Source organism: Phyllostomus hastatus, unplaced genomic scaffold, assembly GCF_019186645.2.
Source record: "Phyllostomus hastatus isolate PE091 unplaced genomic scaffold, TTU_PhHast_1.1 phas_contig_549, whole genome shotgun sequence".
NCBI lineage: Eukaryota > Metazoa > Chordata > Mammalia > Chiroptera > Phyllostomidae > Phyllostomus > Phyllostomus hastatus.
Window position 1 is genome coordinate 943410 of NW_025333907.1, and position 24383 is coordinate 967792.

General features: G+C 39.9%; 1 pseudogene; it reads right to left on the bottom strand.

The window, feature by feature from the left end:
* Positions 1–3927: 3927 nt before the first annotated feature.
* LOC123824193 lies at positions 3928–4954 on the bottom strand (annotated as a pseudogene).
* Positions 4955–24383: the final 19429 nt, after the last annotated feature.

Consider the following 24383-nt stretch of genomic DNA (forward strand, 5'->3'; position numbering starts at 1 on the left):
TATTCCATTGTGTAAATGTACCACCATTTTTTGATCCACTCATCTAATGATGGACCCCTAAGCTGTTTCTAGCACTTGGCTATTGTAAATAACACTGCTTTGAACATGGGGTACATATGTTCTTTTGAATTGGTGTTTCAAAACAACCATCACTGGGTCAAAAGGCAGTTCCATTATTAACTTTTTTGAAGAAATTCTATACAGTTTTCCACAGTGGCTGCACCAGTCTGCATTCCCACCAACAGTGCTCTAAGGTTCCCGTTGGTTGTGCATTTTCTTAAGTAGTTTTGTTTAGGGAAGTGTTAGCATGTTGTTGTTGAAGTGTGGAGTTGTGACTCTGTATGGACTATGGATAGATAACAATATGTACTTAATATTTGCACTGTTGCAAAATGAGCAAACTATTCAGATACTTGTATACTATTTTTTTGTACTGCTGGTCCCATATCAGAAATATTTTCTTTTATTGTTACTTGCTTTTTAAACTTTGTTGAGCCACTAAAAGAAAATCTGCTTATGGCACAATTTGCGTCAAATCCATTCCAAGTTGTGTATTTGTTTTCTACAAAAAAAAAACTCCCCCCCCCCAAAAAAGGGATAGAATATACTGCATATTGTTCATGCATTGAAATTTGATAGTTTATCAGGAAAAAAATAATTTTCTATCCACAGATACAATAAATCAATTCTGGATGGATTGCTGATGTCAATTTTAAGGCTCTACAGTTTTTTTCAAAGGGGGAATATTTCTGTAGTCTTACAGTAAGAAAACCATTCTTTTAAAAAATAGATTTTATTTCTTTATTTTTAGAGATTGAGGAAGGAAGGGAGGAAGAGAGGGAGAAAAACATCGATGTATGAGGGAAACATCTATCAGTTGCCTCTCCCATGCCACCATCCAGGGACCTGGCCAGTAACCAGTTTGTGGGACGATGCCTAACTCACTGAACCACACACACCAGTCAGAGCAGAAAATAATTCTTAAACAGAACCATTATTTTTTGAAAAGGATATATCAACTTATGCTAAAATTAAAATGTTTTTCATCAACACACAAAGAGACACAAACACAGACACGTGTGCAGAGAAAGGAAAAGCATGAGAGTACCAGGAAAAAAATCATGTCAGCAGATATATAGAACTATAAATCAAAAGAGAAAGACAAAACAATTAATGGACAAAGTAAACTAACAAGTACTTCAGAATGATGTTGCTGAGTGTCTAATAAGTATGTGAAGTAAGGTCAAATTTTATAATAATCAAAAAATGCAATTAAAAGCACTACTTGGTATCTTCACAAACAAAACAGAAGTCTAAAATGAAAATGAAGTAAAATTAGAAGTGTTGACCAGGATATAAATAACCAAAAATATCTTACACTGCTGTTTGATGTAGAAGCTGATACACTTTCCAAACCTCTCTGGCATTACCTCATAGAGCTGAGAGATATAACTGTCACCCAACAATTATCGATCACATATATTGCCTACAGAAATGTGTTACTGTGTTACCAAAACATGTCCCTAATTTATATACCAGGAGTATTCCTAATACTCCCAAACTGAAAACCACCTGTAAGCCAATGAATAGAAAAATTATTGTTTTATATTTACAAAATAGAATCCTATAGAACAATGCAATGGAATGATCAATACCAACATGCAGCAATCAACACATCAACAATATAAGTTATGATAGACACTAAATATAAAAAAGTTAGTGCTCTATGATTGCCTTTGTACAAAGTGCAAAACAGGAAATGACACATGTTATGACATTGCTTATCCTGAGGAGGAGTGACAGGGTACAGAGGATGCCTGGGGGTCTGTCAATATTCTATATATTTTTTAGATTTTATTTATTTTTAGAGAGGGAAGGGTGGGAAAAACAGTGGGGAGAGAAACATCAATTTGAGAGAGAGACATCAATTGATCCTTGGTCTCTCCCCTCACATGTGACCCCAACTGGGGACCAAATTGCAACCTGGGCATTACATTTTCCTCTGGAAAGGATGCCCAGGTACTCAGTACAGTTCATTCTGTGAACTGTTGTTCAGCTCTCACATATGACTTGTGTGTGATTCTTTAAACTTTTAAAATATGTATCACAAATATTAGGGATGGGATTTGGTGAATATATTAGTGTTGTAATGTCCTCATATTGTAAAGTTGGCATTTAATAGGATTAAAGGAAATGACACTGTGTAATTAGCTTTTTATTTTTTTAATCCAATCTTTATTGTATTTTTCTATTACCTTTTAGTCCCCTTAGACTCCCCCCCCCCCACCCCGCAGCAATCACCACACTGTTGTCCATGTCCCTGAGTTCTTTCTCCTTTTTTCTCAGCCCCTCCACTGGTTAGAAATTAACAAATAATGAGTATGCAACTTTCAAAGAAAAGGTGTTCATTATCATTTAGAATTATAATGTAGAGTTAAAATATGTAATTATATTTTATAATTAATAAAAAAGAAATTAATGTAGATAATATAAAATATTCTCTATTAATACCAAAATATATAAAACATATTAAATTTAAATAGACAAATTACTCCTTTAAAAAACATTTTTTACTATGGTCATATATATATTTTCAAGGGATATGGCCAACTAATAGAATTAAATGTTTATGTAATTTCAAAAATTAAATGACTAGAATGGCAATATACACATTGAGCTACAAACGCTTTATGAATTATCATTATTGTAATGAGAACAATTTTAAATTTTTATTGATGTACAAATTTCCAATATGTTGAATGACTTTATATGTGCATATATACATATATATATACACACACACAAGCATATAGACACATGTACATACACACAATAAGTATGTGTATATCTCTATAAAACTTGTTCTTCTTTGAGGTATGTATTGCAGTGTTTCATATAAGCTAAACATTTGGGTTTTTTAAAATTGTGGTACAAATTTCAATAAATGTATCTATTATGTCAAAATAATTTCTTTTTCAATATCTTGAAATCCAAAACTTTATATCAGCTTCAAAATGCACATACAGAGAATACTATCTAAAAACCTCTTCTAAGATTGAGGAAATAACCACTTTATTTCTTGAAACTCAAAGGCCCACAAATTCCACATACATAGAATACATTCTTGTCTTTCCTTACTAGTGGCTTTGCATACACTCCTCTCGAGTTAATGGAAGTCCCCACCATGAACTAGTATCATCACTTTAGAGACAGGAGTGTGCACCTCCAGATCAACCAAGTGCCCAGATTCTCTTCACACACACAAAACATCTGCCTTCTGCAGGTCCCACTCCATGCAATACACATCTTTTGAAATTGTCGCACTCATCTAATGTAGTTTCAACATCAGCTAAAATGTAAGTAATCTTTTGCCCTCCTTTCACCCCTCCAGTTAAATCTGGCCATATCTACCTGAATATGTGTGAGCAAGCCATTCCTTCATAACATCATATTTCAAATGCCCACCACCTCTCCAGCGCTGTCAGGCTCCCATACGCTCTCCTCGGGAACTGAATTTTGCTCAAGTACCAATGGCTTCAGCTTCAGCAGGCACCTGCGACCTGCTGTTCCATCTTCATGTACCTTTTCTTACAATTCCCTGCCTTGCTCTTTCTTGAAAATGTAGTTTGATAGACTCAAATTACACACTCGAAGACTTCTCCATAACATCTAGAGGGTTTCAGGGCCTAATGTTTATATTGCATCCATTCTGAAATCCTCCATGGCAAACATGGGGAAACTTCAATCAAAGAAGTATTTACAAGACAGTTATAATATGTCATTACATTTACTATTATAACATTGTTGACTTTGAAGATGCTCACCATGTCCTGTGCACCAGTCCCTTGTAAGGCACTCCTAATGGTACTTAGGATGCTGAAGAGGATGAGTGAATTACCAAATGAACACTGTGCATGTACATACAATTTACATATTTCTCCTAAGATAAGAGAACTTTGCATTCCTTATCCAAGCAATGCTGAGTCTGGAGACATTGGAGTCACGACTCATGATCAGGAAGGGACTGACAATTGGGAAACACAGAGAGAGTACTGAACTGATGTTCAAGATGACCCAGTTCAGATTATTAAAAATACTTAAAATAATATGAAAGATGGAGGAAAGGGTATTCAAAAAGACAAAGGTGCTCACCAGGAGAAGGATGGTCTTGGTAGCTCTGGACTCAGGGGAGGATTGGGAGGTGATGTGGGTTCTGTGAATGTGTTGGACCCTCTGCTTATGTCTGTGCAGGATGAAGACCATGGAACTGCTGGCCCAGAGCATGAGCAGGAGACATACAACATCAGGGAATGTTAACAACGCTACATATAATGAGTCCCTTGTTTTATCATGACGAACAGCTGAACAGAATCCAAAATGTTTTATATTTGTGATGTTTTTGTTGCTCAAATTGCTAAATATAAACATAGGAAAAACAGCATTTACCGACATTTGCAGGATCCAGTACAAAAAAATTGTAGGAACAATGTGCTTTGAAATTTTCACCTTAAGCCCTGCCCACCTGAATTTCATGGGGCTGATGGTGATGGCCTGGATGATGCTCAGGAGGCAGGTGGTACCAATGGAGACACCTCTGCCCACTGCATATGAATAGGGAAAAAATTTACATCCAAAATCACTGAGATGGTGATTCCACACAAAACATGACATTGTAAACTGGATTCCACTAGAGAGCAGAACCAAGGTGTTGGCCACCATCAGGTTGTTGACAATCAAATCTGTTGGTCTAAGCCTATACCCAGTGAAGTAAAGGAAGAGATAATGGTAAAGCAGAGCTAAATTCCCCAAGACTCCAACTGTCGTCTGTAGTAAAAGCATCATTCCAGCTGCCAAGGTCCTGGTGGTCATCTCATCACTTCTTAGTGACCAATATTTTCTTCTGACATGAAGAGAATCCTGCACGAGAATATGAGGCATAAGTCACATGTATCATGCCAGCTGAACTCTAATATTCTCCACTTATCAACAGTTTCTTTAAAGATTTTATTTATTTATTTTTAGAGAGAGGAAGGGAGGAGAGAAGACAGAGAGAGAAACATCAATGTGTGGTTGCCTCTCATGTGACCCCCACTGGAGACATGGTCCGCAACCCAGGCATGTGCCCTGACTGGGAATCGAACTGGTGACCCTTTGGTTCACTGCCTGCACTCAATCCACTGAGCTACGCCAGCCAGGGCTCACTTATCAACAGTTTTTAATGAAATATTGACAAAATTCCTTTGCCATTTAGTGACTTTTTTTTTACACTTTGTTTTGCTGGCTTCTAAGAGTTGAATGTGTAACCATTCAAGAACACTTTCAAAATATGAGTCACTGCTATCAAGACCACACATGAAATAACTTCTTTATCCCTACAAGTTCACGAGGCCAGCTAAATATTAGATGGCCACAGAAAACTCATTAGATTATATTCCAAGAACAAAAGTACAATTATATGAGTCACAAAAACTATGGGACAGGAGGCTTTGATATTTGGTAAACAGTGTGTGGTACAATCAAAATATTAGTATTTTTAGATCATATACCTATTTATTAAGATCTAAGTTAACTAAAATAACAGTAATTCTACATTTGTGTTCAAAATACAAAAATACAAGACACATGAAAAATGAATGGTAAGACGTTCATTTTTAATGACATGCTTTTTCTGGATTGGTATTATATTTAAAGAAGCAGAAATATCACAAGATACATCTGAGCCTGAAGATAATGACTGAAATTTATAAACATTTTAAAAATATTGCTTCCTTAACTTTAAGTCACAATAGTCTCTTCATAATCAATAGAGACACAATGATGACATCTATTAAGCCCAATATACACCCAGAGTTAGAGAAAAGTTTCTACTGCAGCAAATGCTCTGAGACACACTTTCTGCACATGGTCAGATGATTCCTATAGATTGAAAAGCATGGAGGTATTAGAGTGCCCCTTTAGAAATCTGATAATTATGTCTGTGTTTTCTGGAAGTTCCTCTGAACAGAGATTGCCTTTGAACTCCAGCTCTTAAGTACATTAAAAATCAGGGATCATGATTGTTATATTGAACACAACCATGACTGTGAGTGAGAACTGTACTATATCACATCAGAAGCCATCAGGGATTAGAGCAGGTCCAGGACCCATCTCTTTTTAACTGCTCAACTAAAACCTCAGGTATTTTTTCCTTTGTCTTTGTGGCTTTGGTACTGGACCAAGTTCACTCACATAAGATCCCTTTGTGCAGTATGTTTACTTACCCAGACTTCTGATGCAACACCTTCCCTTACAGTCTCTATATTTCAGATTGATAAAGAGAAAACCCACTGACTTCTTCCTGCTGCCTGGACACTGGCTCATTGTGAAGTCAGCATTGTCAGTACAAACAGGGAGGCATCCAGACCCTGAGATATGGGTTGTGATTTGGTGACCTCACCTCCCCTCTGAACTGCAATTATCACTTCACCTGTAGCAGCCCTGGCACTGACAGGCTTGGGAGCTGAGTATATTTATGAAAAGTTTCTTTCTAGTTGCTAATTACCAAGAATGACCCCAAGTTTTTACTAGCATCTCTTAGGAGACTATTGGAATGTTTGTGAGAGGCTCTTTCTTTCCATAATCCCAGGAGCAGACAGGATCTCTATGGGGGACAGAGAGCAGGAGGTGTTGAGGTCTGACCCCTGAGGGACAAGGGCAAGTATGCATGTCTCACTGAACATTCTTCTCCATTGGGAAGTTCTACCCAAAGTGAGTTCTTGCCTAATCTTCTTACAAATGAACAGCAGCATTGTTGATATTTGGAACAAAGAAATGAACTGAGTCAAACTATCTGAGAAAGATTTAATAAGAGAAACAAGTAACAAGGAAAACATAGTGTCAGTAAGGAACATTGGATATCATTGTCCTCACTTGCTCAAGTCAATGTCCACTTATATAGGAATTTTGTGGGAAAATAAGCACTATCCATATTGACCTTCAATAGTGATCTGAAGCAGAGGCAGAACAACATCCATAGAAAAAAAGGCAGAAGCTTCTAAAAATATCCCTTTCAAATAGAGCATTAGGGTCACACAGTTTCACAGGTAGATTCTTTCATTTTTGTAAATATCTTAAAAGCCAGTGCTACTTACTAAATTCAAAACCATCAAATGGTCAACACAGTCCTTTGCACTTACTTTTTTACAAAATTTTCAGGAAAATTTTTTATTGTTTTTTTCAATTAAATATATTTCTCATGAGCCAAAATGATAAATATAAATTATGAGTTGAATTAATTTTTTAGGTTTTTCTATGTACAAATGAACTCTTTGATCCAAGTTCATTATGCAATTGCCCTCATTATTGAGTCAGTTGTTAGAGCCATTATGGTGGACAACCCATCCTACACACACACACCCAAATCACTTACACACAGATACAAATTCACATGAATGCATATTTACTCAAATATAGTTGCACATTCAAATACCTATACATATACACAATCATGAACCCACACAATTTCAAATGCACATGTGCAATTAATGCACACACCAAACAGATGAAAATTTACACCTATATCTATAAATATTCAAAAATACATACTTGCCTACACTCATAATTACCCTCTTGCATAAAATCACAGTCATGGTGCACATGTTTATCTCAATAACATGATCTCATACAGAAAAATTGTTATAGCTCAAGACTTCTAGCTGCCGAAGTAGAGGTGGCATTCTTCCTACTCTTTAGAGTTTTTTTAACCCTGCAATAATCACAAGGACAGTATTTGTTATAATGCACAGCACTTAAAATGTGCTATGAGCATTGCAAACATATCAAGATGAATGCTCTGAAACTGGGACTTTGGAAGACAGTTTCAGTGTGTGGATATGTGACAGGTCAGAGTAAGAATAGGCCATAAAGAAAAGGGAAAGCAGGGATAAAAAAAATGCTGTTAAAGAGAGCAAGGGAGGAGGTATACGGTTACAGAGAGTACAGGCAAAGAAGAAAGACAAAAAGCAATTGTGTTTAATGTTGGTTCAGTATTAAAGTGCAATGATGGGGAGAAAATTGCAAGTGGACAGTGTGTGGAGGGAGTTAAGGTAGGAAAGATACTGGGATCAGAGGAGATCATGGGGCAGAGAGTCATGGAAACAAAAGTTCTAATGGGAATGGGAAGTTAATGGGCTATAGTGAGAAAAAGGTCAGTTGTGCAATGACCATGGAATGGCCCTCACTGGTGTGTCTCAGTGGGTTGGGTGTCATCCTGTGAACCAAAAGGTCACTGGTTTGATTCCCAGTCAGGACACATGTTGTCCCAATTAGGGGAGTTTGAGAAGCAATGGATCAATGTTTCTTTCCCTCTTTTTCTCCCTTCCTTCCCCTCTCTCTGAGAATAAGTAAAGAAAATCTTAAAAAAATAAAAATATGTAAATCTTAAAAAAAAACATAGTGTGGAAAGAGGGAATTCAGATGGGGTAGGTAGTTCTTAGTAGAAGATAACAGTCCAAGTCAGATACAGTGTTGGAAAAGGAGGTGGAACTGAGAATGATAACAGGCATGGACAAGAAGGCAAAATGGGCACAATACAATGAGGTAACTGAAGGGCACAGTGGGCATGAGTGAGCCCAGGAGTAGGAGTGTGAGATTATAGAACTGGATGTAATGGGTGCAGGGTGTGGTTTGTGTTCCTGGGGGGCCTTAATGATGTCTAAAAGCTGAGGGATGGGGCATAGAAGACACAGGCCATGGGATGAGATATTGGAATGGGGCATAGGTAGAAGGCAAGAGAAAGAAGGCCATGGACAATGGACTTTTCAGAGGTGACAAAAGTTGAGTAGAGTTAGACTGAGGTCCTTAGAATAGTGGTCATGTAGGATTGCATGTGAAAAAGGTCACAAGGCAAAGGTGTAGAGTGCAATATTGAAATTTTAAAAGGTTGGCTGAATATCAGAGAGCAGGTAGAATTTTAGTAGATGTCTGAAGGTCAGAGAGTGAACAGATGAGGATGTATCAGAGAAAATTGAGGTGGACGGGACTGGAGTGATGGAGGTGGCAGAGAACACACTGGAGGCCACTGACAGAATCCCCCATTAATCTATCTCATTTATGAAGAAATCACAATAGTCATGCATGGTCAATTTTAATTGAAATATATTTGATTTGTTGCATAAATTTAAGGTATACAAAATGTTGATTTGACACATTTAAAAACTGTAATATGATTACTATTGCAGTGATAACCCCACTATCAAACCACAGAGTATTATTTTTTGTAGTTGGAATTAGAATGTAGACCCTTAGCAAGTTTGATGATGATAATACAATATTGGTGTCAATATTCAGTATAGTGTGCATTAAAACTCCAGAACCTATTTGTCTAGAAGTTGCAAGTTAAACAATATGTTTTATTCTGCAAACTCCATTCCTCTGATAACCAGCATTTTACTTGCTATTTTTATGATCTGTTTCCACATATAAGTGACATCAGACAGGATCTGTCTTTCTCTATCCGACTTATCTCAATTAGCACAATGACCTCAATCAAGGTCCATCCGTGGTGTTACAAATGGCAGAATTTCCTTCTTTTTCATGAGTGAAAAATAATCCATTATGTATCTCACATCTTCTTTACCTATTAATGTTTTGAGACACTTAGGTTGTTACCATATTTGACTATTGTAAATAATGCTTCAGTGAACATAGAGGTACGCATACCTGTTTAATAATGTGTTTCATTTCCTATGGTCTTAAAAATCATGCTCAGATAACATGCCAGTATATACCTTTTGAAGTGAATAGACAGTATGCACTGTGTGGGTAGCTCAGTTGGTTAGAGTGCCATCTTGATCTACCAAGGTTGCAGGTTTCATCCTGGTCAACCAATGAATGCATAAATGAGTAAAACAACACATCATTCTTTTTTACTCTCTATCACTCTCCTTCTCTCTCTCCTCCCCCCTTCTTCTTTTTCTGTAAAAATCAACAAATTGTTAATTGAATCAACAGTAAAGAACAGCAGATACAACTTGGGTTGAACAACACTCAACAGTATTTTTCCTTTTTTTTTCAGGGTACTGTGCACAGGGTCAAACACAGAGGGTCTGACAAGAGAGACTGTTGACTACCACCCAGTGTTCAGAGTTGGAAAATGGTATCAGTCCATCCCTTTTAAAGGCTTGATTATGTACTGAAACACTTTAGTATCACAAGGATTTTTATGTCCCAAGGGTGACGTGATGAAAACATCTTCTTTTATTGTGGAATTTCTAGAATATAACACTTAATTTTTACCTCGGTGTGCTCTTCTGTTCTTAGATTGGTAAACTTTAGCATAAAAACCATAATAAAACAACTAAAAATTTTAACATAGTGCCCCTTGGTCTTTTTATATAAAAATCATCATAAGAATTAAACTGTGGTTATAGTTTTATAGAATAAAAATAATATTTTTCATTGCAACAGATTTACTGTTCTCATAATACTATAGGCCAATTTCCAACCACGAGTGTGACTTAAGTTCAGTAGTCATGTTATGTGACATGGTATAGGACTTTTGGAGTTAAAATTAATGTTACTAATCAGCTTCACTCAAATGGGCAGACTGTCCTCAATGATTTGATAGATCCCACATATTATAAGAGCAGGGGAAAAAGACAATTAGATACTATAGAAGAGGATAGATCTGTATCATGACAGGAATTTCATGTTATTTGTCTTTGAAGATGGGATATGGGTGGGCACACAAAGAAATTATAAGAAGAAAATAAATTCTGCCTGAATTTTTAAAATCCTGGATGTGGATTCTTCCTCAGAGTTTTTAGACTAGAGCCCAGACTGGTGGATGTAGGGTTGTGACACCTTAATCAAAGGACTCCGTGGCATGAAAAAGTGGCAAAAGATGTTCCTTCACTGAGCTCAGTACATCTGCCCCAGAATTCCAGTCAACTGTCATTGGAAAATATGTCTCCAGATATGGTCAGGTTGTATCAGCCACCTTGAATGGCAAAGAGGTGATGACACCTTGCACAGGCTGTGGAGACTGAGGCCTTTAACAAACAGCACGTCATTAATACAGTGAAAATGGTGTATATCAGAAATTAGTGGTACTTGATCCAAACCCTCATTTAGCTTCTAGTGACAAGAGACAGGGTAGTTTTTCCTGCTAACATTTGTCTACTGACTTCACCTGACCAGAATAATTGCCTCTGAAACTTAGGGGATGGGGATGCATAGGCATGTCACACGTATTTCCTATTATATTCTGATGTAGAACAATAGGATGCTGCCTTTACCCAAGCAATTGGTCTGTGTATTCCCTCAAAAATCATGTATGGAAACCCACCACCCAGGGTGATAGTATTAGGAGGTGGAGCCTTGTGAACACAACAAGGAGAAGTTTCCCATTCAGGTGAGGGCCCTCACCTGACCATGCTGCATCCTGACCTCAGACTTCTGGCCCCCAGAACTGTGAGACAGAAATTGTTGTTTATCAAGCACTCTGGGGAGTTGTGTTATAGCAGCCTTATCAAAATGACATGGGCCTCATTTACCTCACCAAATCAGCATTACTCTGCCAAGGTGAATAATCAGGCTATTTATTCATGGAGGGCTCAGACACCGTCCATCCTCATTGCCAACACTATAAAATATGTAAAGCATGTAAATTTTTTCCATTTACAAACAAACAAGTAAGGCTGCCAATTCCAAGGATGGTGAACAAGACATGAGACTCCTGGGACTGAGACAGAGACATTATTATTCATGGCACAACAGGGAGCAAGAGTTTCATGTTCTCATCTGGTTACACTGCTTCAACATGCCCCACAAGGTAATGCAAAGAGGTCCAGGTGGATGGTGCACACACAGCAGGTTTGCAACACAGCTGGAGAACACTGAGCTTAATAAATTCCAAATTTTTTATGTGGCCTCTAAGTACACACACCCAAACATTATGTTGAAGGTAGGCATTAAATTTATTGTATAAGTCAGGAAATTTATCTGCCTCCTCTCCAAGAAAGACACTATTGCCATCTTTCAATATTATTAATAAAAAATAGTCCAGAATAGACTTGCAAAATAGTCCAGAATAGAAGCTGACACAATAGGTGAAAAGAATTTGAGAAAATCACAAATAAATATTTCCTAACATGATGGACTTTTACCCTTAGAATGTGGAAATATTGAGTAAAAAAAATCTAATGAATATTTTTCACACCGAAATTGTCATTGGCTGAATGGTGCTAGGGAATTATTAAAAACTGAAGAAGGCAAGGAAGGACATAGATTTACCAGGAGACATCAAAGAAAAGACAGATACTGTTGGGAACTGCCCTGACTGGTATCACAAGCTGTAACCCCCGCCTAGGCTAAGGGAATGCCCTTGGAACTGTAAACCAGCAAGGAGACAAAAGCTTATCTCCCTGGCAGGAAGCCTGAAACAATGACAGGGTGGTACAGCTCTGTGCTGAAAAGGGCAGATTCCCCGGGTGATCAGGTCTAAGAAAGAACATGTAAATTACTGGGAAACCTTCTTTGTTTAGAATGCTCTCAGTTGAATGAGAAGGGTCCAAGGAGGAAGTTAGTTTGTTCCTCACAGTTTTACAGCTCTTTGACCCTGACTCAAAATAGACCCGCAGAGTTCCTTGTTATCTATTGTTCCTTACTTCCCCCTAATGAGTACTGTACTTTACCTGAATTATTATGCAAAACGAGCCCAATAAAAGCAGGTTTGGACGGTAAATCGGTGTGCTCCCTACTAGAGGGGGTGGCCATTCCATCCCTACTTCTCCACAGAAACTAATCTGTCTCTGTGCATGTTTTTTCTCATGTTTCGACGAGCCATCCGCAGCATTCCGTGATCACTCCTGGCCGGTGACCCACGCATCAAGACACAAAAGGGAGGTGGCAGTAACCTAGGTGAGGAATGAGAGTGAGTGCAAAAGAAGAGAAAAATTACATCCCAGTGTCTGAATGAATGACAATTTCTTAGTTTGTGAGAAAATCATACACTTCCAGTCAAGATGGAGGGCAGGTAGACACTCTTCACCTCCTTGCACAACCATAGAAAGAATAAAAACCAGATCTCAAAACCAAATAATACCCAGAACCATCAGAAAATTGAGCTGTATGGAAGCCTAACAACAAAGGATTTAAAGAAGTCACATTCAACCAGACTAGGAGGAAAGACAGTGTAGCACAGAAGCAGCAGAGCAGATGATCCTACATTCATGTGTGGTGGATAAAAGTCAGAAGGGATTCCCTGGGAGCAAGTGATCCCAGCCCCAGGCCAGACTGCACAGCCCAGGGTTCCAGCACTGGGAACATAAACCCCTATTACCTCTGGCTTTAAAAACCAGTGGGGGTTGGGGCAGTGGAAGAAACTGCTGGATTTTCACTCTTAAAGGGCCCACATGGACTCAGAACATATGCAACCCCAGGGAAGCAGCTGGAGGGGTGCTAATTGCATATGGAAAGTGGGTGAAGTGACTGGAAACAAGGCAAGCAATGGCCGGACCTCTGGAGGCCAGGCAGTGGCAGGGTCCCCCCTCCACCCCCAGCCAAAGCAGAGCCACAAAGAGGGGAAGCAGATTGCCCTACCCTGGTAATTATCTAAGGCTCCACCCCATACAATTTACAGGTGACTTTTCTACATAAGCCATGCTACTAAGACAGGGAGTAAAAGCACCTTCACCTAATATACAGAAACAGGGAGATTGCCAAATTGAGGAGGCAAAGAAGTATGACTGAAATGAAAGAACAGAACAAAAGCCCAGAGAAAGAATGAAATGAAATAAAGATAGCTATCAGATCCAGAGTTCAAGACATTGGTGATAAAGGATGCTTAGAGACCTTATTGAGCATGGCAAGAAAATAAAGGAAGAAATGAAGGTTACACAAAGTGGAATAAAGAAAGATATACAGGGAACCAACAGTGAAGGGAAGGAAACCAGGGTTCAAATCAAGGATTTGGAACAAAAGGAAGAAATAAACATTCAACCAGAACAAAAAGAAGAAACAAGAATTCAATTTAAAAACAACAAAACACGTGGGCTGTGAACCAAAGTGTTGCAGGTTCGATTCCCAGTCAGGGTACATGCCTGGACTGCAGGCCATGACCCCGAGCAACCGCACATTGATGTTTCTCTCTCTCTATCTCCCTCCCTTCCCTCTCTAAAAATAAATAAAATCTTTAAAAAAATAAATAAAGATACTATGATTAAACCTATTAAGCCCAATATACACCCTGAGTTAAAGAAAACATGTGTGCTCCAGTAAATGCTCTCAGACACACTTTCTGCAGTCAGATTATTCCTATAGATGAAAAATCATGGAGATATTACAATGCCCCTCTAGAAATGTGCAAATTATTTCTGTGATGCCTATAAATTCTGCTGATCAGAAATTAATTTGAAATCTGCAGCCCTTAAGCACATTAAAAAGTAGGATTCCTGATTGCTGGATAAAACACAACTATTAACTGTGAGTGAGAACCACACTACATCACATCTGGAAGCATTGGAAACAGGAGCAGGTCTAGGATGCACATCTCTTTACCAGCTTAGTTCAAGCCTCAGAATTCCTCACCCTTTGCTGTGGCTTTGGGGCTGGACCAAGTTAACTCTCAGAAGATCCCCTTTGTCCACTATGATCACTTACCCAAACTGTTGTTATATAATGCCTTCCCTTACAGTCTTTAACTCTCAGATTAATAAAGATAAAAGCCACCAACTTCTGCTGCTGCCCAAACTCTGGACTCATCGTGAAGTCAGCACTGTCAGTACCTGGGGCAGGCAGCCAGACCCTGAGATATGAATTGTGATTCAGTGATCTCACCTCCCTTCTGAACTGTAATTATCAATTCACTGGTAGCAGCATTGGCACTGACAGGCTTGGGAGCTGAGAGTATTTCTGAAAACTTTCTTTCCACTTGCTAATTACAAAGAACAACTCTAAGTTCCCAGCCAGCATCTCTTAGGAGACTACTGAGGTGTTTGTGAGAGGCTTTTTCTTTCCACGATCCCTGGTGCAGACAGGGTCTCCCATGGAGGACAGACAGAAGGGAGTGCTGACATCTGACCCCTGAAGGACAGGGGTGAATCTGGTGTCTCACAGGACATTCTGCTCCATTAAGGAGTTCTATCCACAGTGGATTGAGTGCGGGCTGCAAACCAGGCATCGCAGGTTTGATTTCCAGTCAGGGCACATGCCTAGGTTGCAGGCCACGGCCCCAGCAGCCGCACACTGATGTTTCTTTCTCTCTCTCCCCCCCCCCTCTCTCTCTCTCTCTCTCTCTCTCTCTATATATATATATATATATATATATATATATATATATATATATCTTTTTCCCTTCCCTCTCAAAAAATAAATAAATAAAATCTTAAAAAAAAAAGAAGTTCTATCCAAGGTGAATCCTTTCCTAACCTTACAAATGAATTATACCATTGTTGATGTATGGAGCAAAGGAATCAATGGTTAAAATATCTGAGGAAGATTTAAAAAGAGGGACAGTAACAGGAAAAACATAGTGTGAATAAAACACATTAGATATTGCTATACTGAGTGGCTCAAAGGCAATGTAGACTTATAGAAAATTTTTGTTACAAAATACACGTTACTCCCTAGGGATCCCCAATAGTATCAAAAGCAGAGGCAGAACATTATCCACAGAAGACAGAACATTCTAATAATCCCTCCCATACAAGGCACCAGAATCACACAGTTTAACAGGTAGATTCTTCCAATGCCACTTAATTCAACACCATTGAATGGTAAACATCTTTCTCTAAACTTACCTTTTTGCAAAATTTTCAGAAAAGAAAACTCCTTGCTTTTTTAATTAAGAAATATATTTCTCACAGGCCAAAAAAAAACCATATAAATTACAAGTTGAATTTAATTCTCTAGGTTTTTCTACACATGAATCAATTTTTTGATCCAAGTTCACTATTGATACCCACATTGTCAAGTCACTTTTTAGAGTTGTTATCATGGATAACCCATCCTACACACTCACACATGCAGAGTCATTTACACAGATGCAAATACACACATGCATGCACTTTCACTGTATTTTAGTCACACATTTAATTACTTACACAATACACAAACATATGCTAACATTAATGCACACACTGAACACATGAAAGTTTACACTCACATATATAAATCCTCTAAGTACACACACTCATCTAAACTCACAATTACTCTCTTACATAAAATCACAGTCACCATACCTGTGTATACCTCAATAACGTGATCATTACAGAAGACTTGTATAACTTCAGACTTCTGAATGCCTGTAAAAGGATGGAAATCTCCCTATTCTTTATGGACCTTTGAACCTGCAACAATCACTGGGGAAATATCTATTATAATGCACAGCACTTAAAATGTGCTCTGAGCACTGCCACCTTATATCAAGAAGGATGCTAGAAAATTGGGAGTTTGGGAGAGTTTCAGTGTGTGGGTACTTATGGAAACTCCTTTGTAGGTCACTGTCTGCCATTCTCTTGCTGCTTTTAAGTTTCTCTCTTTATCTTTAACCTTTGGCATTTTAATTATGATGTGTGTTGTTGGGATCTTCATTGTGTCCAACTTGTTTGGGACTCTCTGAGCTTCCTGGACTTATATGTCTATTTCCTTAACCAAACTGGGGAAGTTTTCTTTCATTATTTTTTCAAATAAGTTTTCAATTTCTTGCTCTTCCTCTTCTCCTTCTGGAAACCCTATGATTCGGAGGCTGGAATGTTTGGAGCTGTCCCAGAAGTTCCTGAGCTTCTCTTGTTCTTTTTAATTCTTGTTTCTTCCTTTTGTTCTGGTTGAATGTTTATTTCTTTGTCATGTTCCAAATCATTGGTTGAATCCTGGTGTCTTTCCCCTCTCTGTTGGTTTCCTGTGGATTATTCTTTATCTCACTTAGTGTAACCTTTATTTCTAACCTTTATTTTCTTTTGCTGTACTCAAGGTGTTCTCTGAGCACCCTGATAACCAGTGTTTTGAGTTCTGCATCTGATAGGTTGGCTATATCAGTTTTGCTTAGTTTTTTTTTTTTCTGAGGTTTTGTTCTGTTCTTTCCTTTGGGCCATGTTTCTTTTTCTCCTCAATTTAGCAGCCTCCCTGTGTTTGTTTCTGTGTAGGTAGAGCTGCTTTTACTTTGTCTTAGTAGCATGGCCTATGTAGAAAAAGCACCTGTAAATTCTGTGGGATGAAGCCTTAGGTAATTGCAAGGGCAGGGAACCCACTTCACCACTTTGTGTCTGGGTGGGGAAGGCTCTGAGAGTGGACAATGCTGCCACCTGGCTTCCAGCCAGCACTTGCCCTGTTTCCAGTCACTTTACCTCCTTCCCATGTATGACTGGCACCCTTCCAGCTCCTGCCACAGTGGTGAATCCTGCAGTGGGTGGCCTTATGCACGTTCTAAGACCATGCTGGCCCTTCAAGCAGCGAAAATCTGGCAGTGACTTCTGCCATCCCAACCCCCACAGGTTTTTACAAACAAAGGTAATGGTGATCTATCTTTCCAATGATGGAACCCTGGGCTGTGTGGTATGGCCTGGGGCTGGTACCACCTGCTCCCAGGGTATACTTCCCATCCATTCTGCCAGTGCCACCACCATCTCTCCACCCATCCTCATGACTCTGCCACTCCTACCCATCTGGATGAATGTGGCTTCTTTAAATCCTTGATTGTCAGACTTCCATACACCTTGATTTTCTGACAGTTCTGGGGGTTACTAGTTTTGAGGTCTGGATGTAATTCTTTCTGTGGTTACATGAGGAGGCGAAGCATGTTTACCTATGCCTCCATCTTGAATGGAAATCAGATATTGGTAGAATATCATGTTCCAAGTCACGAAGACTGTTGAAAACAAAGATGGAACTATTGAATAGAACAGACATGGGCAAGAAGGTAAAATGGTACAGGGAAACTACAGAGCTGAAGAGGACAGTGGGTGTGACTGAGGCCAGGAGCCAAGGAGCAAGGATGTAAAATTATATATTGAATGTCATGACTGCAGCATGTGGTTTGGGTTCCTGGGGTGTTGATGATGCCTGAAAGTTGAGGGCTAGGGCACAGAAGACACATAGCATGGGATAAGATACTGGACTGGGGCATAGTAAGACAAGAGGAAGAAGGCCATGGAAGATGAACTTTGCAGATGTAACAAAACCTGAGGAGGGTTAGACTGAGGTCCCTAGAATATAGTCATGGAGGGCTGGATGTCAAAAAAGTAAAAAGGCAGAGGTGGAGAGTGCAATACTGAAGTATAAATGGGTTGGATGGAGGTCAGACAATGTTGGAGTTTTGGTAAATGTGTGAAAGTCGCATTGTGAAGTACCAAGTACAGCCCTGAAGCTGGAACCTTACAACAAATTGATCAATGTGGAGCTCTCATGCTAGTGAAAAATGCACATAGCTTAGTGGAGCACAGAGACCACCTAGTGCCAAAAACTGCTGGGCATACCCAACCAGCTGCCTGCCATGTGCTCTAAAAAGGGTGCTTGGTCCATCCAAAGGAAGTGGCTGCTTGGGGCAACTTTGTTGCCCTGGAAAGGATGGTTCTCTCTGTAGCCATCACTGCCAGAGATTAACCTCGGGTTGGCCACCACCTCTTCTGTGCATCATGGACCAACACCTGGCTCTCTAATTCTCCCAGGCTCCCTATCCACTACCCTCTACCCTAGCCCCCTCCTCTGGAGAAGGGACAGCTAGGTTGTAGGACCATCAGGAAGATGAGCAGGAGGGCAAAGGTCACATAGGAAGAAACTGAAGAAGGGCCTGACCCCCATCCAGTACAGAAGGAAAGGCCCTTCATTTCTCCAGACCCAATATTCATTACTGACCAATACAACCCTGGGTTAGTTTTCAAAAACAGTCTGCCTCAAATCTCCCTTCAAAGGGACTGGGAGAAGCCCTACAACCATTTGCAAAAAGAAACACAACAAAACTTGGAGGCAGGTGGGAGAAGCTACATGAGCTCTGGAATTGTGCACCTGAAACTTGTATAATTTTGATAACCAGGGTGACCCCATTAAATTCAATGACAAGGAAAAAATAGATCAGCTGGATGTAGGTATTTACTAGTCTATTCCCAGCATTAACATCTCAGCTTCAGCCTACTTCCTGCCCAGGGTCGCTAGGTCTCCAAACCTCTAGCCTCATGTTTCTCAACAGACATGCACTCACCTTCCTGACAAATAAAATAAAAAATAAAAACCGTGACTCCAAGTTAAATCTGAAATCCGAACCAGAAACTTCCATTCATTCATTCCGTCTTCCCTCACGCCCACCGCCCCCAGCATCAAGCATCCCCAATAACAGTAATTCAGGTTTCCCGCGAAGACACCACATCACCTGAATCACACCTGCCACTCCAGTTCTTAATCACTGAGACGCACAGCACCACCCACCGGACAACAAACACCGACAGTTGGAACCTTACTGTCTTTATATCCTTCATCCACAAGGCGGATCACCAAGCCAAACTCCACAGTGGCCAAACCCAAAGTCCCCAGAATGGCCCTTCTCTCCCCTCACAGGCCCCCAGTGCAAAGACACGCCCAGGCGCCGACCCACCGGCTGCTGGGCTTCTCAGGACTCTGGGCCCAACTGTCTTCCAAACCGACTTCCCTCGCGGTGCCCTGGCCCCGGAGTCCCCTGGCGGGCTATCTCCCGGGGCACAGGGAACCCCGGAAGTTCGGGCTGTGGGCCAGGCTCTAGGACGTTATGTGACCACGCCCACCTCCCCAGACCCAGACCCAACCGCCCACAGTGCCTCGGCCTTCCAGTACAGCCAACAGAAATGAAAATCGCTTTTGGGGCACGTGGCAGTCTCCGCTTGGTCAACAACATTGTGCTAAGTTTTCAGAGGGGGCAGCCTCCCCAAGGACAACGTGGAGCAGCTCGTGTTCTCTCTAGGTTCTGGGGAAACAGAAAGATGGCGGAACCTGAGGGCTTTGACTGCGGGGCCCTCGCGGGAGCGGCCATCTTTCCGGAAGTGTGGTCACTGCAGCTGAGAACACCCAGGGAGCTAGGTTCTGGAGGAGCCTGTGAACAAACAGTGCATTGGGTGGAGCCGCGACCTTAGAGGCACAAGTGACACTGCAGGGAAAACAATTGATGCCTTGAAGTCCTGGTGACACTTGGAAATGGGGAAGGAGCATGGGGTTAAGACCAGTCTGCACGACCCAGGACAGACACTTGTTGTAGCAGCAGAACCAAGCTCTGTAAAAATCAAGTTCACAGGCTTTACTTCTCAAGTGATAAATGAAGATAATGAAGATGACCCACAATATCCCAGGAGAGAGGATTGTTCCTGCACTAGGGCCAATAATGATCCTTAATTCCTTGTTTGACAGGCACTGTTTTAACTGCATCTGCTTCTCACCAACCAAACTGGGACAGACAATACTTCATCTGACACATAGGTGAGTTGAGTAACTGGCCCAAAAGCACCAAGACTAGGATTCAAACAACAGTGTGACTTCAGGACTCACTTGTGGCAACTGTTGAAGGTCTAGGATGGACCTCATCAGACCCATATGAATCCTAGGTATGGTAGGCAGCCTTCTCCTGGGGATGTCCAACGTAGAAAGATGAGTTTAGCATGTGCCCATCAGAACTCGGGTGAATCTGGATGCCCAACTCCAGGCCTTAATGGATCAGTGTTTCAGTCACCCAGTCTGACCATGCCATGGCTAGATCTGAAAATTCACAGGACCAGAAGTGGTTGGGATGGTGGAGCACTTATGACTGATTTTGTGCTAGAGACTGTCTGCCCTGAACCCACCCCATTACAATGTATGCTGTGAGAGTGATGATGGAAACAGTAAGTCAGAATTAAGGATACACATGGTCAATATGAGATGTGCATCTGACCCTTGTTGAAAATGCAAACCCACAGACTGCAGCCTCATAGGTTCTGGTCTATGTGTTGGGTGTGACTCATGAATCTGCATTTTTCAGGTTTCTCAGAGTCTGAGGCCTTTCACAGAAAATCATGACCATACTGAAATGTCTCCTATTACAAATATTATGCTGGGTGGTGAGTTTCCTTAGCACTTTGGTACAGCCTCAGATTATATCCTAAAACCCTCCCCTTGGAGAGGGCAAAGTCTCTCTTTTCTATTTATATACAGCTTGGTCACTCACTACCCATCCTCATTGCTAGAATGTCAGAACTACAATGGGTGAACATCTTACTACACTGAAACCATTAGATGATCATTATAGTTTAATACCTTTGTTGCAAAAGAGCTTAAACAATTGTGAAGAATGTTTGTCCTAAAACAATAATTTTATACTAGAAGTTATTTGTCACTCAGAGAACATTTGCCAATGTTTGTAGACTATGATTTATGTCATTTGGGGTATGTAGACCACTGCTGCCATGGAGTGAGCAGAGTGCTAGATGCTGGTTACCACCCGGGACCACCATGAACTAGGGCCACCCAGGTAAGGGAATCTCAGATCATTTGGGTTCCTACTGCCAAAGGATTGCTACCAGTATGGGGCAAAAAAATTTCCTCCAAAGGCCAAGTTACCACTTGTTCATATAAAGCTGAAATGACCTTGAGGCCAGTCTAACATTATTCTCAAATATCCACTTTCAAAAAGGAACAGGCCTTCCTACCTGGATGGTGAAGGACTCTTAACTGTATTCTCCCCAAAAATGGAAAGATCAATAAAGGGAGACCCAAGGTTTCATGTAATTCTACAACTTTATTTTTTTTCTCATCTGAGCACATTTTTCTCATTGGAGAGAGTCAGAAACACGGATTAATGTAGAGAGCGACATATGGACTTGGTTTCCTTCTCATATGCACCCTGACCAGGGGTTGACAATCTGGGTATGTATGTGGACTGGATACTGAATCTGCTAACTTTCAGTCCACATGATGACACTCAAACCAATGGAGCCACCCTGGTGTGGGCACACATTTCATTTATAATGAGACCTCTAGCTGGCTCATTTTTGCTTTAAAAAAAGAGGACTTATTAGTTGTCAGAGTTGCCACATGTTCATTTACCAAAAGGGGCTTCCAGGAAACTATTGCTTCCTTTTCCAGAGGATCTGAAGTACAAAATCCATGGTCACAGAGACTTGTGCCAACCTCCATCTCTCAAGAGTCTAGTCAGGGCTGGCCTCCTGTAGATGATGGGGAGCCAGAGCAACAACAGTTGTTCCCTCACTGCTGTAAAGACTGAGCTCAGTACATCTGCCCAAGAGTCACAATCAAGTGTCATTGGAGAAGACGACTCTGAATATAATCAGGTTGCATCAGCCCCATTCAGTGGCAGATGGGCAATGATACCTTGGACAGGGCTGTGGAGACTGAGGCCTTTAACAAAGAGAGTATCATTCATACAAAGAAAACAGCATATATCAGAGGTTAGGGGCACTTGAACTAAACCCTCCTCCAGCCAATGAAAAGAGAAAGGATAGTTTGTCTCACTAATTATTATGACATTCTGATGTAAAAAATATTACAAAATAATGTTGCCTGTTTCCAAGGGGTTCTGCTATGACCTGTGTGTCCCACAAAATTAATATATGGAAAACCACCACCCCAGGTCATGGTATTAGGATGTGGAACCTTAGAAGATGATTGGGACACAAGGGCAGCATCCTCATGAGTAGGACTGACGTCATCAAAAAGGCCCGAGTTGAGCCCCATTGCCCTGCTGCCTTGTGAAAATGTGTGTTGACAAGGATGAGAATAAGCAGAAATATCTTACACTGCTGTTTGTTGTGGAAACTGGTACAAACATTTTCCAAACCTTTCTGGCATTATGTCATAGTGGTGGGAAATATGAACCTGTCACCCAACTACTCCACCATCACATATATCGCCTGTAGAAATGTGGTGTTATCTTACCAAACATGTTCCTAACTTATATAGCAGCACCATTCCTAACAACCCCATTCAGGAAATCACCAATGATCCAATGAACTAAAATGATTCAATGAAGTGTTTTATATTCACACATAGAACCCTATACTGCAATGCAATGGAATGATCAATACCAACATGCAGCAATCAATACACAACAATATAAGGAATGACAGACACCAAACATAAAAGAGTTAATGCTCTATGACTGCCTTTCTATGAAGTGCAGGGCAGGGGAAGTGACCTCTGCTCTGACACTGCTTATCCTGAGGAGGAGTGACAGAGAGAGAGCAGAGAGGACTCTTGGGGTATGACAGTATTCTATGTATTGATCATAGTACTCAGTATAGGGATGTGTTCACTCTGTGGACTGTCATTCAGCTGTGCACATATGACCTGTGCAAGTACCTTTAAGTTTTTAAATATGCATCAAAATTATTAGGGATTCGATTGGGTAAATATGTTAGTATTGTAATGTCCTTGTGGTGTAAAGATGGCATTTATTAGAATTAAAGGAAATGGCACTGTGTAGTTAGCTTTTAAATATATGCTGACATTTCTGGTTGGAAACTAACAAATACTGAGGATGCAACTTTCAATAAAAAGGTGCTCATGATAAATTTGAAATATCATGTACAACTACAATACATAATTATATTTTAAAGTCAACTACAAATAAATTATCACAGATAATCTAAGAAAATGATCTCTAGTAATGCCAAACTATACCAAATATTATAGCAAAGTTAAATAGATAAATTACTCCTTTAAAAATCAAACATTTTTACTATGTTTATGAATATCTTTTCAAGGGATAAAGCCAAGTAATAGAATTAAATACATTTTCTGTCATTTCAAACATTAAACAACTAGAATGGCAACAGGCACACTGCATTAAAAACACTTTAAGATTTTGTCGTTATTGCACCCTAACCTCAAATAATCACCAACCTCTTCAGTCAGCAGCCATCAGCATCGAGGGGAGACCTCCACCAGCAAAAAGATTATAATTAACTGAAGGCTGAGATGATGACTAACATTCTTGAACAATAAAGTATTTTTCAATTAAAAATACTTATCATTATTGTAATTAGTACAGTTTTAAAACTTTGCGAATATACAACTTTCCAATATATTGAGTGAATTTATATGTAAATGTGTATATACATACACACACACACACACACACACACAAATTCCAAGCATGTGTGTATCTCTACATGTTTTTTCTTCTTGCTCTTTGATGTCTATATTGCCATGTTTCACATAAGCTGAAATATAGGCTTTTTTATTGTGGTACAATGCCCAAAATATATGTCAATTAGGTGAATAAAGTGATTTTGTTCTTTAATACATTGAATTATCAATACCTTCTTTCAGCTTCAAAATGTACCTACAGAAAGAACAATCTGGTTTTTGACAATCAATGAAGTATAAACTTTACATACACAGGATTAATTCCTGCTTTTTTCTTCTGATGGCTCCAGATTTCATGGAAGTCC